Genomic DNA, 15,426 nt, shown 5'->3' on the forward strand with positions numbered 1-15,426 from the left:
TCCCTAGTAGCATACATAAATAGGTGACACAGCTGCATAAGAAATCTTGGTCCCCAGTACAGTTATGTTTCTGCCCACCACCATATTCCTCCCCAGTAGGTATAGGATGGTCAGTTTGAGTCTTCTCTCACCTTTTATGGTGATTTTTCTGCAGTGGGGAACTGCTGAAGAGATTGATCCTCCCTGAGCAGACAGTGTGTTCAGTTGGTATTCATGATTCATGTAGGAGATCACATGGTCCAGAAGAATGTTTGCATAGGAATCATCATATAACAGAGGGCCTGATCCAGAGCCGGACGCTCTGACCAGAGCGCTCGCTCTGAATCAGGGCCCTCCTACATGAAAATGGAGCATCCTCCTGGACGCTCGCATAGCTGTGGGTGACCACCCACAGCTTATGCGAGCGTCCATGATGATGGTCGCGATGGTCTCGCTGCCGCAAGCCCTGGAGTGTTTTTGGCTCTATCAGAGCCCAAATCACTCCCACTGACATCACTACTGATGTCAGTGGGGCCGGCTTCAAACGGTAGGCGTTCCCATGGGGATGCCTCCATCTGGCAGCCATGCCCCCGGCACGCCCACCAAAGGGGGCGTGCTGTCAATCAACATCGACAGCACACCCCCTTTGTTGCGAGACCCGGAGCGACGGCTACCCCATCGGTAGCCGGGTCTCACGCATGCGCACGACGGAGCTCCCTCCATCATGCGCATGCGTAGTGGGGTAACATCGACCCGCTTGCGAGCGTCCTGCGCTCGCGAGCGGGTCTGAATGACCCCCAGAGGTTCAACCAGATAAAACATAGTAACAGATGTTTTGGGGCAGGGCAAAATGTGAACTTCCTTGATAAAACAATTTTAGATTATTAAACTATTTTCTAATTTGTTATAACATTTACAGCTGTAATATTTTTTTTTTTTTTAGAATTTTTGTCTTATAAAAGATTGCTGCGCCCCAGACTTATCTCTCCAGCAGTCTCATCCCCAGTGTCACTTCAGCGGCCTCATCACCCCTGTGTCTATCCAGCAGCCTAATCTTCATGTTATTACTATGTCTTGTACACCATGTATTGTGCAGTTCTATGGTTCACCATGGGGGGCTGCTGTCCAGACACCACTCTGACTGGTGGAATGATCAGATTTACATTTTATGGAATCTCACCCCCCCCTGTGTCTCTCTAGAAGCCTCATCCACTCTGTCTCTCCAGCAATCTCATCACACTTGTGTCTCTCCAGCAGTCTCATTACAGCCCTGTGTCTCTCCAGCTGCCTCATTACACCCCTGTGTCTATCCAGCAGCCTCATTACAGCCCTGTGTCTCTCCAGCTGCCTAATTACACCCCTGTGTCTATCCAGCAGCCTCATTACACCCCTGTGTCTCTCCAGCAGCCTCATCACACTTGTGTCTGTTCTGCAGCCTCATCCCCTGTCTCTCCAGCAGCCTCATCATACTTGGGTGTCTTCAGCAGCATAATCACACTTATGTCTGTCTAGCAACCTCATCCTCCCTGTGTATGTCTAACAGCTTCATTATCCCTGTGTCTCTCCAGCAGCTTCATCACACTTTTGTCTTTCCAGCAGCCTCATCACCCCTGTGTCTCTCCAGCAGCCTCATCATGTGTGTGCCTCTCCAGCAGCTGCACCCTAAATGTCTATCTTCAGCAGACTTATTCCCCATGTGTCTCTATAAAAGCCTTATCCCTCGGTGTCTTTCCAGAAGCCAAACCCCCTGTGTCTCTCCAGTAGCTTTATCCCCTGTGTCTAACCAGAAACTAAATCCCCCTGTGTCTCTCCAGCAGCCTAACCCTTCCTGTGTCTCCTGAAGCCTCGACCCCCTGAGTCTCCACAGTAGCCTTATCACACATGTGGCTCTTCCGCAGCCTCATCACCCCCTGTGTCTCTCCAGCAATCTCATTCCACCTTTAGCAGCATCATCCCCCACCTATGTCTCTCCATTAGCATAATTCCCTGTACGTCTGCTCAGCAGACTAATGACTCCTTGTGTTTCTCCAGTAGCCTCACACCCCCTGTGTCTTTAGCAGCCTAATCCCCACATGTCTTTCCAGTAGCCTCATCACATGTGTGTCTCTCTATCAGCCTCATCACCCCCTGTGGCTCTCCAGTAGTGTCATCCCACCTGTGTCTCTCCAGCAGCCACACTCCTCACATATCTCTTCAGCAGCCTAATTTCCAACATGTGTCTCTCCAGCAGTCTCATCCCACCTGTATCTCTTTAGTAGCTTCACCACCTACCTATGTTTCTCCAGCAGCCTCATCCTCTATGTCTCTCCAGCCGCCTAGTCACACCTGTGTCTCTATCAGCCTCACCCCCTCTGTGTCTCTTCTGCAGCCTTGTACCCCCATATCTCTCCAGCAGCCTCATCCCACCTGTATCTCTTTAGTAGCTTCATCACCTACCTATGTTTCTCCAGCAGCCTCATCCTCTGTCTCTCCAGCCGCCTAGTCACACCTGTGTCTCTATCAGCCTCACCCCCTCTGTGTCTCTTCTGCAGCCTTGCACCCCCATATCTCTCTAGCAGCTTCAGCTCCACCATAACTCTCCAGTTTCAACCCACACTTACCTTCTCTCTCTTCTGTCTGCTCCTCTTTGCAGCAGCAGCTCCTCTGTCATTTAGTGGACAAAATCATGATGTCAAATGGCTGCGCTGAAAACTAAAAACTTTTTTGTGCTGGGTGATGGTAAGAGGGCTCCACCTTCATGCTTTTGCCCCTGCTGATTAGTTCAGTTTTGCAGGTATGGTACAGGTGAGCCTTAGGGCTTTATTTTTATTAACAGGTTTTAGACCTGGTAATAATATTTTTTTTATTTTCGCTTATCACAGCAATAAGTAATTCAATATCAGCTGAATTAATTTTTTAAAAAGCAGGAAACAGAGGCTCTGATAGGAGCTGATTCCTGCAATATGTTAGTAGTGAAGTGATTGCTAATGTAATTACTTCTCATTCAACACCTTGCTGGGTTACTGTGCATTCACAATCTGCTGACCATGCATGTGTGAGTGGCTATTCCCGGGGAGGGACCCTATGGAAAATATTGACTGTAGCCTACAATGGATATTGCCATCTAAAGGTGGCATTAGCTACCAGGGACAAGCTCAAGCTGGTAAATTCACCAATGAAGCAGCCCCATAGAAACCTATAGAGGTTGAATAAAAACAAGGAATGGAGCGCTGTCTCAAGAAGTGGTGACAATAATTATTAGAAATTTAATCATAATCCTACCAAAATCATAAACAATCATACATACACATATAAATATAAAAAAGTGGTAATTGAAATAAAAAGAGTCCAAACATAAGACGTCGAATGGATATTGTACAATATATAACAAATAAATCCACTGGAGAACACTGATGTGATTAAAATGTCTCTGTACCAGTCTGATTAACAGACATAAAAAGCAGGTGAAATTGCAAAGAAAAGGTACGATTCACTCCTGCTATGTAGCACTGATTAGTAACAATTGTTGCAGTAGTCCAAACAGTTACTAAAATACAAGATCAGTCTCTCTGTGAAATAAATGGATATCCATTGAAAATATATGAATGCTCTCCTCTAACTTTGTGATCTGGTGATTCACTGGGATTTCATTTAATAGCAGCAATTGAAAAGAAGGGGAACGAGGGAATGGCAATCTATCAGTGAGTACAAGTCAAAAAAGCCGAGCACGGCAAAAGAATAATTATTTTTGATGATAAAAAATATATATAGACACTGACTGATTATTTCTTTCACTGTATGTTCCATCCATGCTGTTTAAGGCTGAAATCAAGTTGCTGTTGGTCAGGCTTTCCTCTCACTTGCAATTGTGAAAGACCGGTGTAATGATCCCTTCAAGTGCTGTCCACACATGCAGGATGCAGTCTAGCTACACAACTCCTCCGTGTCAGCTGGTATTTCTCCTCTAATAGTACCGCTGTGTCCGTGCTAATTAATCTAGAAACTGATGCCTTTGTGGTCGCTTTCCATTTTTTTGCCATATAGGAGAACAAATAGTTGTTTAGACTTTTTGAAATCCTCACTTCTGTGCAGATATATTTTGATAGCTCTATAGAATCAATATTTTTCTTCTCATGGCCTTTCCGATTAGGAAATAATAACAGCAAATACAATTTCTTGATTTACAGGTATTATTTGCTTTCTGGTGTTAGATATGCTTTTTCAGCTACTGTATGTAAAATCATCCCTAAAATTGTTGTACTTTGAGATGACACTAGCTTTGCTTCATTTATTATGCAGGCATGCTGCTTCAGGACCAGAATATTCATAGATGTAACTTCCAGCAAACCTTTTTATGAATGTTGTTGCAATCAGAATATTGTCTAAGTATGGCAAAAGAAGGATTCCACCCTTCCTTAATTTGGCTATCACCACTACCAAAACCTTGTGAAGGACCTTAGTGATGTATTGTGGCTAAAGCACAGAAATCTCACAACTGCCTTCAACTCACATGATATTAGCTTATAGGAAAAGAAGACAGGAAACAGGGTGGATTGGATTTATATACCTGCAGGTTTTGTCTTCTTTACCTGTACTGTCATGTAGAAGGAAGGCTTAACCCATTTATAAAGGATGGCAGTCAACAATTAAAAGGTTGACAGTGCCTAGGTAGACACCAACTGCTAAACAGGAAATAGGTCGAAAGGAACAAAAAAGTCGACACACAAAAGGTAGACATGGATAAAGATCAACAGGTACAAAAGATCAACATGGTCAAAGGTCAGCATTGGAATGGTCAACACATATTTTGTTGGTTAGGGCTAGGCACTTGCTGGGGGGTTAAGGTTAGGCTCTAGAAGTGACATTAGTGTTAGGGACTTACCCCAACAGTTAGGGTTAAGCACTAGGAGGGATGGTTAGGGTTAGGCACCAGGAGGGACAGTTATAGCACTTACCCTGATGGTTAGGGATATGCACCAGAAGGGAGGGCTAGGGTTATGCCGGGTACACACTAGACAAAATGTCGTCTGACCTGGAAGATCGAATGACATATCGTCCACATTGGGCAGTGTGTACCCGCTATGTGCGCTCCCCCGCATCATCAGCGCCATCGCCCGTCGGACCTGCATGCAGCATGGCCCCCACTGTCGCTCCTTTGCTCCCGGCATCAGCAAGTGTGTACACACTTGCCGATGCCTGAACCCGCCGTATGACACATCGGCTGGGTACGCATCATTAAGTGTCTACCCAGCATTAGACACCAAGGGGAGGGTAAGGGTTAAAATGAAGATTAGGGTTAGAAACCAAAAAAGTGTTGACCATTTGTCGACCATTGCAATGTCATTGCGGTGACGCGATTCGCACTGAATCGCGTCATCATGGCCCCGCCCCCTGCTTCACAATGCCTTTAATTTCGGCATTGTGAAGAGGGGGCGGGACCACAATGACGCAGTCACGCAGCCCGCTCCCATTACAGTGTCTTTGTCTGGCCACGCCCCCCATTGCATACAGGTATTCAGCTCCCTCCCGGAAGGAGGGAGCTGAACGTCAGCAAATATGTCATTATATAGTAATGACCACTGAGGATGACTCATTTTTATCATAGACCCTACTTATCAGAGGTAGAGTCTACTGTGCATGTGCAGGTCTCCATGAACATGGCATACGTACCATTTATGTACTTTGCCTGCGCAAAACGTCTGCACCTTTTTCCTGGTGTTTTTTGTAGCATCGGATCCAAACTCTGGAGAGGTATGTATAATGTTTGGGTGCAGGGCGTGCGGTTTGGGCCCCCCTGGACCCAGGGACCCGTGTGCACCACATCCTGCACCCATTATAGATATGCACATGCAACATATTTGAGCTTTAACTAGATCTATTCAGTATTTAAAAACATAACTCGGATATCCTGTTTGGAAAAAGCTGATATCAGAAGCATATAATTCCAAAATATTCATGCTAAATTGTACAAGTTCAAAGAGTCACAACACTGTCTCAGTGAATAAATCACTCCCTCATTTTCATAACTATCACTGTACAGAAACTATTTATGAATACATAGTAAGCAGCAGAATTGGATAGTACAGAAAAGTACATTTGTGAAATTGCGGTATCAGTGACAAGTTAGCAAAATTATTAAATAACCAACTTTGGGAAAGTGTATTGTTGAACACACCTATGTTTGCGGAATAGGTCTTGTGTAAATTCACACTGTAAATGCTCAGATAATGAGTACATGCAGGTATGGGCAATGCAGAGTCAGACACATTTTGATTGCATCTATACTGTACTTACAATTGGAGGGGCAGGACAGGAAGGTGTTGGGAGGTTTTTACATAGACAAAGTTCAGGAAGGGTGTGATCACATGTATACCTGATTTACTTCCAACTCTGCGTCAGGCCCAAAAAATATAGCTCTGTATTAAGGGTGTGCACCGGCCACTTTTCGTGTTTTGGTTTTGATCGGGATCTTTCTTCGTGTTTTGGATCTGGATTGGTTTTGCCAAAACCACCCTTCCGTGTTTTGGGTTCTGGGTTTTGTGTTTCGGATCTGTATTTTTTTTAAAAAAAGCATAAAAACAGCTAAAATCACAGAATGTGTTGGTTTTTCTGCTCCTATGCTATTATTAACCTCAATAACCTTAATTTCCACTAATTTCCAGTCTATTCTGAACACCTCACACCTCACAATAGTGTTTTTATGTCCAAAAGGCTGCACCAAGGTAGCTGGATGACTATGCTAAGCGACACGAGTGGGCGGCACAAACACGTGACCCATCTAGGAGTGACACTGCAGTGGCAGACAGGATGGCAGTTTGAAAAACTAGGCCCCAAACTGTACATAATGCAAAGAAAAAAAAGAGGTGCAAGATGGAATTGTCCTTGGGCCCTCCCACCCACCCTTATGTTGTATAAACAGGACATGCACACTTTAACAAACCAATCATTTCAGCGCCAGGGTCTGCCACATGACTGTGGCTGAAATGATTGGTTCGTTTGGGCCCCCACAAAACAAGCTGGCAATTAATCTGTCCCTGCACAAACTGGCTCTACGGAGGCAAGATGTCGTCCTCATCCTCCTCATCCACCGATTCCTCACCCTCTTCAGTGTTGTGTACATCCTCATCCTCACAGAGTATTAACTCGTCCCCACTGGAATCCACGTCCCTCTGTACGTTCTGGAGGCTCGTCTCCCTGGAAGAGTTGATAATTCATTTTGATGAACATAATCTTCTCCACATTTTGTGGAAGCAACCTCCTACGCCTTTCGCTGACAAGGTTCCCGGCTGCACTAAACACTCTTTTGGAGTACACACTGGAGGGGGGGCAACTCAGGTAAAATAGAGCCAGTTTGTACAGGGGCCTCCAAATTGCCTCTTTTTCCTGCCAGTACAGGTATGGACTGTCTGACATGCCTACTTGGATGCTGTCACCGATGTAATCCTCCACCATTCTGTCAATGGTGACAGTATCATATGTAGTTACAGTAGACATGTCAGAAATTGTTGCCAGGTCCTTCAGTCCGGACCAGATGTCCAAACTTGGTCCTGCCTGCCCTGCATCACCGCCAGCGGGTTGCTTAGGATACCTAAGTTTTTTCCTGGCAGCCCCAGTTGTGGGAGAAAATGAAGAAGGAGCTGTTGACGTGTCACGTTCCGCTTCAGCTGACAGTGTGTTCACCAGCAGGTCTTTGCACCTCTGCAGGCTTGTGTCGGCCGGAAAGAGAGACACCACATAGGCTTTAAACTTAGGATCGAGCACGGTGGCCAAAATGTAGTGGTCTGATTTCAACAGATTGACCACCCTGGAATCCTGGCAAAGCGAATGAAGGGCTTCATCCACAAGTCCCACATGCCGAGCTGAATCGCTCCGTCTTAGCTCCTCCTTCACTTTCTCCAGCTGCTTCTGCAAAAGCCTGATGAGGGGAATGACCTGACTCAAGCTGGCAGTGTCTGAACTGACTTCACGTGTGGCAAGTTCGAAGGGCTGGAGAACCTTGCACAACACGGAAATCATTCTCCACTGCGCTTGAGTCAGGTGCATTCCCCCTCCTTTGCCTATGTCATAGGTGGATGTATAGGCTTGTATGGCCTTTTGCTGCTCCTCCATCCTCTGAAGCATATAGAGGGTTGAGTTCCACCGCGTCACAACCTCTTGCTTCAGGTGATGGCGGGGCAGGTTCAAGAGTGTTTGCTGGTGCTCCAGTCTTCGGCACGCAGTCGCTGAATGGCGAAAGTGGCCAGAAATTTTTCGGGCCACCCAAAGCGTTTCCTGCACGCCCCTGTCGCTTTTCAGAAAATTCTGCACCACCAAGTTTATTGTGTGAGCAAAACATGGGACGTGCTGGAATTTGCCCAGATGTAATGCCCGCACAATATTGGTGGCATTGTCAGATATCACAAATCCCCAGGAGAGTCTAAGTGGGGTAAGCCACTGGGCGATGATTTCCCTCAGTTTCTCTAAGAGGTTGTCGGCGGTGTGCCTCTTACTGAAACCGGTGATACACAGCGTAGCCTGCCTTGGAACGAGCTGGCGTTTCTGAGATGCTGCTACTGGTGACGCTGCTGCTGTTGCTGCGTAAGGTGATACATCTACCCAGTGGGCTGTTACAGTCATATAGTCCTTAGTCTGCCCTGTTCCACTTGTCCACATGTCCGTGGTTAAGTGGACATTGGGTACAACGGCATTTTTCAGGACACTGAGGACACTTTTTCTGACGTTTCTGTACAGTCTCGGTATCGCCTGCCTAGTGAAGTGGAATCTAGACGGGATTTGGAACCGGGGACACACTACTTCCATCAATTGTCTAAATCCCACTGCACTATTGGCGGATACCGGACGCACGTCTAACACCAACATAGCAGTCAAGGCCTCAGTTATACGTTTTGCTTCAGAATGACTGCTGTCGTACTTCATCCTCCTCGCTAAGGACTGTTGGAGGGTCAATTGTTTAGTAAAAGTAGTGGTGTTCCTACTTCCTCTCTGGGATGATGAACGCCTCCCAGCAGCAGCAACAGCAGCAGCAGCAGCAGGAGGCGTAGCAATGCAGGATCCTCCGGAGGAATCCCGGATAGGAGAGTCAGTCATGCCAGTGACATGGCCTGCAGGACTACTTCCGATCCTGACTAAGGAGGAAATTGACGAGGAGGGAGTTGACGGTGTGGTTTGCAGGCGCTTGGATACAACAGGACAACAGGATTTAGGTGTCCCTGGACTGCTTACGGTCTTAGCCAAAGTTTCTGAACTTGACAGTAACTTATTATGAACGCGCTGCAGGTGCCGTATAAGGGAGGATGTTCCTAGGTGGTTAACGTCCCTACCCCTACTTATTCCACCTTTACATATGGCAAGACAGTTGTTGTCCGGATTTGGATAGAAATATTGCCAGACCAAAGAGGTGGAATGTTTGGTCTTCTGCCCAGGCATGACCGTGATGGGCTTTTTCATCCCACGGACAACAACTGTCTCCCCCGGAGCCTGATTTAAACAAACCACATCACCATCAGAATCCTCCTCACCAACTTCCTCCTCAGCGCCAGCTACACCAGTATCCTCATCCTGTTGTACTTCAACAGTGACATCTTCAATTTGCATATCAGCAAGTGGACTGTGGGTGCTCCTTTCAGCACTTGCAGGGGGCGTGCAAATGGTGGAAAGAGCCACCTCTTCCCGTCCAGTGCTGGGAAGGTCAGGCATCGCAACCGCCACCACACTTGGACTCTCCTTGGGGATTTGTGATATCTTCTTAGAACGCACAGTTCTTTGCTGTGCTTTTGCCAGCTTATCTCGTTTGATTTTTTTAGCGGGAGGAGGGCTTCCATCGTCATGTGAAGCTGAACCACTAGTCATGAACATACTAGTCATACTAGTATGACACACACTAGTCATAGGGAAAGACCTTAGCCGTTCCTTGCCACTCCGTGTCGTAAATGGCATATTGGCAAGTTTACGTTTCTCTTCAGCTGATTTAAATGTTTTTTTCAAGGTCATTTTCCTGAACTTTGTCATTTGGGATTGTATGTGCCCTCTACTATGACATTGGGCATCGGCCTTGGCAGACGACGTTGATGGCATGTTATCGTCTATGTCATGACTAGTGGCAGCAGCTTCAGCACTAGGAGGAAGTGGTTCTTGATCTTTCTCTATTTTATTTTTATCGGAGAAAGTTTGGTCCTCCATTTATGTTATATCGATTTGATATATACGTGCGGCTAAGGCGCACACAAACACAGAAAATATTTTTTTATTTTTGCTGGAGAGTATTGCACTTTGTGGGTTACACCACCCTTTAAGAAATGAGCCAGCTGGCTCTTTACTTATGGGACACAGGCGCACACTTGGCACTGCTCCTTTGTTGATGCACATGCGGCTACTGCGCACACAATTCACAAACACAGAAAATATTTTTTTATTTGGTTTGGAGTGTACTTTGGGGGTTACAGCACCCTTTAACGGTCAAGCCAGCCGGCCCTTTACTTATGACACAGGCGCACGCTTGGCACTACTTTGTTGATGCACGTGCGGCTACTGCGCACACAATTCACAAACACAGAAAATATTTTTTTATTTGCTTTGGAGTGTACTTTGGTGGTTACAGCACCCTTTAATGGTCAAGCCAGCCGGCCCTTTACTTATGACACAGGTGCACGCTTGGCACTACTTTGTTGATGCACGTGCGGCTACTGCGCACACAATTCACAAACACAGAAAATATTTTTTTATTTGCTTTGGAGTGTACTTTGGGGGTTACAGCACCCTTTAACGGTCAAGCCAGCTGGCCCTTTACTTATGACACAGGTGCACGCTTGGCACTACTTTGTTGATGCACGTGCGGCTACTGCGCACACAATTCACAAACACAGAAAATATTTTTTTATTTGGTTTGGAGTGTACTTTGGGAGTTACAGCACCCTTTAACGGTCAAGCCAGCCGGCCCTTTACTTATGACACAGGCGCACGCTTGCCACTACTTTGTTGATGCACGTGCGGCTACTGCGCACACAATTCACAAACACAGAAAATATTTTTTTATTTGGTTTGGACTGGAGTGTACTTTGGGGGTTACAGCACCCTTTAACGGTCAAGCCAGCCAGCCCTTTACTTATGACACAGGTGCACGCTTGGCACTACTTTGTTGATGCACGTGCGGCTACTGCGCACACAATTCACAAACACAGAAAATATTTTTTTATTTGGTTTGGAGTGTACTTTGTTGATGCACGTGCGGCTACTGCGCACACAATTCACAAACACAGAAAATAATTTTTTTTTAGCACTTGGGGGGAGCACCCCTGACGAACAGAGCACCCCCTGGACAACACTACAGCACCCCTTTAGGACTGGGACACTGCACAGGACTTTGGAGTGGACACAGCCCCTATGGACAACTGACTGCACAACACAGTCCAGCCAGCCCCTATGGACTTTGAAGTAGTGGACACAGCCCCTATTAACAACAGCAGCACAGCACAACACAGCCAGCCCCTATGGACTTTGAAGTAGTGGACACAGCCCCTATGGACAACAGCAGCACAGCGCAGCACAGCACAGCACAACACGCCTCTGCACTACACTACACTACACAGCCCAGCCAGCCCTAACTCCCACCCTCCCTCTTCACTGTCCACAGCCGAGTGAGAAAATGGCGCCGACGCGGGTTCCTTATATAGGATCCAAAACCCGCGAGACCTGGAAGGCGGGATGATGACGTTTTGCCTCGATTTCAGATCCGAGTCAGGCGGGAAAAGTCGAGCCTGACTCGGATCTGCCTCGGATCGGGGGGGCTCGGATTTCAGAAATCCGAACCCGCTCACCCCTACTCTGTATATGTAAGGGGTTACTCTATCAGATGGTCTGGATATATTCTCCATTTTTCACCTGCACTAACCTACCTCATTGAAAATTGATCATTAGGTACTTGTCCAGTTTGGCAAACCTTGTGTGTGGCCATATCAGCCAGAGATCCTGGGCCTAATTCAGAGGTAGACACAAGTATGCATTTGGACACAGAATGATTTACTGGTTGTGAGCACTTGAGGGAGGTAACGGGGGAGTTTGCGAGTCAAACGCCGGCATGTTGGGACCATTTTCGGAGGGCGTGCTACAGCCAACGTTTGTACCCTTGTATGCAGTGGTACTGGCCCTGGCATCTCGCAGATGTGACCTCATACACCTAGCCTTCATACGCCATGTGGCACAAGAGGCCTGGTGCAAGTGACCCAAACAGAGCGGTGTAGTGGAGTTCAAAATTCAAATAGGGAAGTCACGCCAACTGCCCTTCCAAATGTTGCCAAAACATCACCAGCCGGGAGTCACTGGCAGTTGGTTTGGCTCCCCTATATGAATTTTGGACTGCGCTACAGCCCCACTGCTGGAGCCACCAGTGGTTGTGAATTTTATCTTAATTTTGCATCTTAATCACACAGCAGATGCAGCAAAACACCACTCAATCTGTACCAGAGACACCGGGCTGCGGTTTTATCCACACAGGAATTAGTTTGAAATATGTACAAAGTTGCAGATGAAGCACAACGGTACTTGGAGTGAAAAAAAGCAGTGACCACTGCATCGTAGCACTACTTATAGAGATTCAGACTCATTCGCACACTGATGTGCAAGTGTCGCATATCAAATTAATCAGTGCAGTCTCATGAAGCGGTTTTGTTGCACTACGATTAATATATATATTTGAGAAAAAAAGATGCTCTGCACAAGTGGAGTCACTGGGACCTAGGGCCTGATTCAGACCCGTTCGCTATATGTGTGCGCTCTCAAGCAGCCCGATGTTCTGCATACGCGCATGCACACGCTTCGTTCTGCGCGTGCGTGAACTACTCAATGCGATCGCATACTGCTCGCTCGCCCTGCAAAGACAGCCCAGTGTAATGAGTGACATGAGAGGCCATTTGTGGGTGGTAACAGGGGCAGGACACTAATAACGGGGGGTTGGAGATGCGAACACAGGCGTTGCTGAGTGTTTTAACGCCGTTTTAGAGGCGTGCATAATTTACAGGCTGTGTCATAGTACACGTCACTTGCCTTTTTTTTACACTGATTTCCTCGCAGTGCTTGCGGTAGGGTAAAGCTACCTCAAGCACTGTGTTCACATCCGATAGTGCTCGATGTACCAATGTTTTAATACACTTCCCGACGATGACGTGGTGCTGGTGGGTGGCTCTGCCTGTGCGATTGGGCGTACGCATACACAAACTGGCCGCTCGCTAAGACATGGTGGGCGTGCTTATGCCTTGGCGAGCGATCTCTTCCCGTGGTGTCACTGTGACAAATTTGCATACGCATCCAGCGAGCGTACGCAGATAGCGAACGGGTCTGAATCTGGCCCCTAGTGCGCCAAGAAGGACATTTGGCATGACTGCGGCAATAGTGAATGAGGACACATCTGTGGTTGCACTAAACAAGATTGCTCAAATGATTGATGGTGCGATCGATGGTGCGTCCTTGTAGGCAAGTGTTGGATCAGAAAAAGAGTAAACTACGCTCAGCTAGCATGTGGCAATGTCTATATATAGTATGTTTGCAATCAAACTAGTAGCACTGACCATAAACTCTACCCAAATATCGTATTGAGCAATTATCTACAGAGCCCCACCAAATCAATGCAAATAATAATGTATTACTATAAAAGTAAATTTATTGCAAAATGGGCTAAACCATAAAAATCAGAACAACTGCACATGCACATGGATGTGTATCCTGCCAAACATGAAAATGTAAAAAAAAAATATATATAAAGAGGGGGCTGGTGGGTAAATGAGTATCAGACTGAAAAAATAAATAAAATATAATATAATGCAATCCACTGTGAGTGCACAGTCCCAAATCAATCTAGATGCTGTGTGTCCGTCTTGTAAATATGAGAAGCGGCGTCCCGCTAATTGTACAGAAAATTGGTGACCAGTGTTTGGTATGATGCTCGGGGTGGTCTTCTCGGGGATAGGAGTATGGTGTAATCACCGGGGAGATGTGGCCACCTGGCAAAGCGAGATCTACTCGCAGTGTAAGTGTAGGAAGCTGCCTGAATGAACAAGCAGCCTCCGACCATATGCACCGGGGAAGACGCTGATGTTCAACGGGAGATAGCCCGGCACCACCGCTCGCTAGAGCAGTGTGCCGCGTGTCTCCCCTTGTAGCCGGGTTGTAGCTGGGTTGGCAATGAGCACACTGATTATGGCTGCCATAATCAGTGTGCTCATTGCCAACCCTGTTATCCGGACTGAATCACCCAGCACAGTCACATGACAGTCATCCGGTCACGTGACACCACCACGAACGGGACTACAATCAAGCTTCGCGGTCTGGAGGAACAGAGCTGGCAGGGGAAGGAGCAGTGTTTCCCAGGGTGAGACAGGTAAGTCCCCGGCTACAAGGGGAGACACGCGGCACGCTGCTCTAGCGAGCGGTGGTGCCGTGCTATCTCCCATTGAACATCAGCGTCTTCCCCGGTGCATATGGTCGGAGGCTGCTTGTTCATTCAGGCAGCTTCCTACACTTACACTGCGAGTAGATCACGCTTTGCCAGGTGGCCACATCTCCCCGGTGATTACACCGTACTCCTATCCCCGAGAAGCCCACCCCGGGCATCATACCATACACTGGTCACCAATTTTCTGTACAATTAGCGGGACGCCGCTTCTCATATTTACAAGACTGACACACAGCATCTAGATTGATTTGGGACTGTGCACTCACAGTGGATTGCATTATATTATATTTTATTTATTTATTTTTTCAGTCTGATACTCATTTACCCACCAGCCCCCTTTTTATATATATTTTTTTCAATGTTTTCATGTTTGGCAGGATACACATCCATGTGCATGTGCAGTTGTTCTGATTTTTATGGTTTAGCCCATTTTGCAATAAATTTACTTTTATAGTAATACATTATTATTTGCATTGATTTGGTGGGGCTCTGTAGATAATTGCTCAATACGATATTTGGGTAGAGTTTATGGTCAGTGCTACTAGTTTGATTGCAAATATACTATATAGACATTGCCACATACTAGCTGAGCGCAGTTTACTCTTTTTATTCTATAATAGGGATTTAGTCAGTTATCCCAAACGGCAGCTCGCTTGCATTCATATCCCCTATCTTTCTTGGTGCGCTAGTACTCTCCTGTTCTACTAGAAGTGTTGGATCAGAGACACAGCAGATGGGCGTCTCTGTACAAATAACGGCGGCTGCTATATTTGTATATATTCTCAAAGTAGCAGCAGAGATGGGATTTGCATCCACCTCCGAATCAGGCCCCCTGTCTATTAGCTGACAAGAAGTCAATGCTACAGAAATGAAGCGGCTCATTTGAATATCAGATGTTAAATAAAGACCACAGAAGGTGAAATGTACTGCAGTAGTCATTTTGACGACTTGCTACCAGAATAGTATCATAGCAGTAGATGTGAGCTTTTAACTGAGAATGTATATAAGCAAAACAATTAAAATAA

The sequence above is a fragment of the Taudactylus pleione genome, unplaced genomic scaffold (assembly GCF_031769625.1).
Source record: "Taudactylus pleione unplaced genomic scaffold, aTauple2 ptg000214l, whole genome shotgun sequence".
Lineage (NCBI taxonomy): Eukaryota > Metazoa > Chordata > Amphibia > Anura > Myobatrachidae > Taudactylus > Taudactylus pleione.